Source organism: Tupaia chinensis, unplaced genomic scaffold, assembly GCF_000334495.1.
Source record: "Tupaia chinensis unplaced genomic scaffold, TupChi_1.0 Scaffold144217_1, whole genome shotgun sequence".
Taxonomy (NCBI): domain Eukaryota; kingdom Metazoa; phylum Chordata; class Mammalia; order Scandentia; family Tupaiidae; genus Tupaia; species Tupaia belangeri.
In genome coordinates, this window is record NW_006204075.1 from 34955 (window position 1) to 40144 (window position 5190).

General features: G+C 38.9%; 1 pseudogene; it reads right to left on the reverse strand.

Annotated features, from left to right (window-relative positions):
- Window positions 1-3252: 3252 nt before the first annotated feature.
- Window positions 3253-4063, reverse strand: LOC102479985 (myb/SANT-like DNA-binding domain-containing protein 3; annotated as a pseudogene).
- Between the last annotated feature and the right edge of the window lie 1127 nt (window positions 4064-5190).

Consider the following 5190-nt stretch of genomic DNA (forward strand, 5'->3'; position numbering starts at 1 on the left):
AAGGGATTGCGGCGTGACCATCCCCCCGGGGGGGTGATTTCTCACTTTCTGTCTCTATGGCCCTCTCTGTCTGTCTGGCGAGCGCACGTGCCCTATAGCGAAAAACCTCTAAAAAAAAATCTCCCTTGAAAGTATTGAAAGCAGACTGTATCATACAGAAAATAGAATCTAACACGCAGAAGTGAAAATTCCTGGCCTAGAAAAATCCACCACAAAGACCGAGAAAATGGCTGAAAAAATGAGAATAATATAGGAGAAATACTAGATACCATCAAACGTCCAAACATTTGGATAATTGGCACCCCAGAAGGCTAAGAGACTCATAAGGACATTGATAATCTATTCCATGAAATCCTGCAAGAAAATTTTCCAAACCTAGAGAGGAACTCAAAGATCCAGACCCAAGAAATACAAAGGACCCCAAATAGAATCAACCCAGGAAGATCTTCTCCAAGACACATTATAGCCAGGTTGACCAAAACCACAGACAAAGACAAGATACTAAGATTGGCAAGAGAGAAACAGCAAATTACCTACAAAGGATATCCCATCAGACTAACAGCAGACCTTTCATCATAAACAATGTGAGCAAGGAAAGAATGGAAAAATATATTCAAAGCATTAAGGGAAAAGTAATTGCAGCCAAGAATACTGTATCAGGCAAGATTATCCTTCATATGGGAATAAAAGACCAGAACATTCTTGGGTAAACAAAACCTGAAAGAACTTACCAGTACCAGACCAGATCTCCAAAAAGTTCTCAAGGAAGTGCTATGTCAGGAAAATTAAATGTAGTCACACAGAAATAAGAGTTCAAAAACTAAGAAAATGGCCCACTTAATCTTAGGAACAATTCTGGAGTTGAAAATTATATCCTAGAATTCAATTGGGATGATTGAACCACAACAAAAGATCTATTAAGTACATGAGACTGAACTGGTGAAATAGCATTCTGTGACTTTTGACTAAAATATTGCTGCTTTTCTTCTAAGCTTTGTTGTCTGGTTTTAAGAGTTTTTGTCCTGTCTTGAGCTGTCAATAAATTCATGTACCTACTATTTGAACAGAATACTAACCTGTTTCCAGGCTTTAAGTTTTAATCAAATTTTCTCACCAATTCAAAACTGCTTTTCTTGAAATTACCAGCTGAACATTCTATTGAAAGTAGTTAGATTATTTAAGAAATTGTGTGATCAATAAAAAGTAAGGGAGAAGGAATAAATTACAACTGTAGACACCAGAGATAGTGTGAGAAGAGGGTGGGAAAAGGTAGCGGGTCAGTCATGGGAGTAAATATATATATATGCAGTATAATCTGGATGGGAAACCACTTTTCATTTTTTTGGAAACCACCTTTTTTTTTTTCTTTACTTTTTGAGAGTTCTTTTTGCTATAGCATGTGTGCACTCACCAGAGAGACAGAGAGAGACAGAGAGACAGAAAGTGAGAAATCACCCCCCAGGGGGGATGGCCATGCCACAATCCCTTCTCCTCCATTCTCTTCTCGAGATCTTGGGCACACGCATACATGCCCAACTATATGGGAGTCCAGTGACATAGCCATTACACTAATTGTTGGTCCCTGGAAACCACTTTTTGTATACTGTGATGATGACTGGGGATGAATGTACATTAATTAATTTAAAAAAGTTTCAGAAAAAATGCATATTTGATGACTGCAGTAAGCTATATAGCCCCAGCTAGGTGCAATTTTATAGTATGTTCATTCTTATCAGTGAGATTTATGCCTAAAGTTAGACTTGTGTTTATTGATATGTATGTATCAGCTGTGCTTGCTATTGGAAATATTTAGATTAATTAAGTTCATTAGCAAATCAATAAAATGGGGGGAAAAGGCATAGAAAGCAACCATGGATACCAGGGACAGGGCGGGAAGAGGGTGGGTCACAGCAGAAGGTGAGAGATAGGAAATCAAGGATGGCAAAAAAAAGCAAAATATACAAGGAACAAGAAGTAGAAAATTATTTGTGGATGATAACACTTATGTTGAGGTGTTTGATTGAACCAATATACAGTGTATTCTGAATAGGAAATCTCATTTTGTATGTTGTAATGATGTATAGTGAATGAATGTAAATAAATAAATTTAAATAAAATAGGCAAATATCTCTGATGAATATAGATGCAAAGATTCTCAACAAGATACTAGCAAATCATATCCAACAACTTATTAAAAAAATATGCAACATCAGCAGGTAGGCTTTATTCCAGGAATGCACAATGGTTCAACATATGAAAAATCATAAATGTAATAAACTATATTAACAGAGAGAAAAACAAATACCATATGACCATATCAATTGATGCAGAAAAAGTATTTCATAAGATACAACATCTCTTCATAATCAAGACTCTCAGCAATATCAGCATAGAAGGGTCATTTCTCAACACAATAAAAGCTATCTATGAAAAGCCCATAGGGAAGATTATCCTGAATGAAGAAAAGCTGAAATTTTTCCACTAAAAACTGGTAAAAGACAAGGATATCCACTTTCTCAACTTTTTTTTTTGGAAGTCTTTTTTTTTTTTAATAAAACAAACATAACAGAATATAGAAATCTAAATGAACGTTTGTCCCTCAAAGTTGTTACATCCTCAATTCAAACGAAGCTACGGCTGTTGGACACACTATTTGGAACTCTTCTTTGGGGAAAGGCTTACAAAGGAGGTTATGAGCCACATTAGAAAAATCTCTTTCCAGATATTAGGCTGTTCAAAAACAGAAGATCTTCACTGAAAGAATGACACTGAAAGAAAAAAAATCAAAAATGTGCTGGAGCTCTCACAGCGTTCTGAGCAACAGCATCACCACTGGAGAAATGTTTGGCCTTGCAGGACAGCCACTCTCAATGCAAGGGATTTTAGTTGGATAGAAAAATTCTGCTATTTGTTAAAAAAAAAAGGAAGCCACACTCTATAGTCACACTTGCATTTGATTAAAACAAAAAGAATACAACACTCACACATTGTTCTCATATGAATTCTAATTAAGAGACATTACATTCAGAATTATAGCATTCATAGTGATAATTTTCAGAAGACTATAACCTTCTTTGCCACTGGAGGGGTACATAGGGTGCAGCTATTTACCTGAATGTATTCTTAAATAAGTGACTACTAACACTCTAGTTTTCCTAGTGTAGCTCTGTTACAGGTTACTGGCCAAAAGTTCACTGTTCCAGGCTTTCTTGGCCAACACAGAATAATTACAGGGGAACTGCCCTCAAAGTCTCAGGGTGAATTGGGAAAGGGCCGGTTAAATGAGGAAACAGGCCATTCCTTTGTAAAAGTTGGTAGTTTTCTTTTCCAGTACATCTTCTTTTTATTGAGAACTTCCATTTTTATCCTGTGTTCCTCCTCAGCCATTTCAAACTCTCGCTCTATCTGCTGGATTTTGGACACATGCACCTCATTCATTTGTATCAGTTGCAGTTGTAAGATGGACATTTGTTGATGGTGTTCTTCCTCACGCATCTTTCTTAAAGCACCTTCCTGGGAGGTTTTGCTCCTGTAGTTTTTATTGGTTGTTATTCTGACAGTTGAACAGGAAGGAGGGTTCAGGTTGAGAGGTCCCCTCACATACTGGAAAATGTATGAACACTTTCTCATCATTGCACAGTTCTCTATTTGAAATGATTTTTAGGCTGCAGAATCTGGGTGGTATTCCAGCTCTTCCTCCCGAGGACTCTGCAGGAAGTAGAGCTGCTTGGGCAGCATGTTGGCGATCTTCTCCTTGCCTAGGATGTGGGTGCTCAGAAGGGGGCTGACACAGCATTTCATTTTCTCCCTCCTTTCATGAGCCATAATTTTTTTGGTCCGAGCCTTGATGTTCTCCCAACACTTCTTCAGCTGTTTGAAATCCCGTAGTGACACACTCAGCTGTATTCGTGGGCAAGTGCTTGCCAGGTACGTTGTTTGAGGGCAATAGTATGCGCATCATTTTTTTTACATTCCAGCACGTACTTGTACTTTTCTACTAAAGCAAGATGCTCTTTTCCAATTCTGAGTATTTGGCAGGTTTTATAATTTCGTTATTTTGCATTTTTCACTCTACTTCTCCTGGCCGTTATTCATCCTGCAGCGGCAGCGCTGCGGCCAGGGAGGGGCGGGCGAGGTGTGAGCGCCAGCGGACTTGCAGCATGGCAGGGAGAGCTGCCGAGTACCAGACCGTGGCGGCTCGCCCTGGACTGGCTAGGCCCTGCCGCGCGCGCCACAGCCACCCTTTCTCGACTTTTCAATACAGTATTTGAGGTTCTCACCAATGCAATCAGAAAAGAGAATAAAATAAAAGACATTCAATTAGGAAGAGAAGAGGTGAAATTCTATTTGCAGAAGACCAAATGGAATCCATGAAAAAATTCCTGGAAGTAATACATAAATACAGTGAAATTGCAGGATACAAAATCAACATAGAGAAATCTATAGCATTTCTATATACAAATAGCATGCAGACTGAGAAGTAAAAGTAAGTCATTCCATTGACGGTAGACATAAAAAGTATAAGATACCTAGGAATAAATCTAACCAAAGAAGTTAAAGACTTACACAAAGAAAACTATGAGAAACTAAAAAAAGAAATTGAAAATGATCCAAAATTGGAAGGACATCCCATGTTTCTGTACTGGAAGAATTAATATAATCAAAATGACAATTCTACACAAATTAATCTACATATTTAATGCAATCTCAATCAAAATACCAGACACATTCTTTACATATCTAGGAAAGACAATCATAAAAGTTATCTGGAATCATAAAAGACCTCGTATTGCCAAAGCACTCCTGCACAAGAAGAGTGGAGTTGGTGGCATCTCACTCCCTAACCCAAAAATATACTACAAAGCTGTGGTAGTCAAAACAGCATAGATCTGGCACAGAAAAAGACAGGTGGACAAATGGGACAGAATAGAGTCCCCAGAAGTAAATTTCCAAACATATAGCCAACTCATTTTTTTTTTTCACTGCCAGACTCTTTATTGGCCACTCAGAGCGACATTAGCTGTTGCCACCAGGAGTTCCGCCTTTCCTTGTGCTGCTCTTCCTGTGTCTCCCAGCTCTGCAGAGCTGGCTCCCAGGAACACAGGCCTTGGTCCAAGCGCTCCGGGAGCAAAGAGCCTGGGGAGTCCCAATGGCTCTGCGGCCGCCTGCCGGCACCGCGCTGGCCGGGGC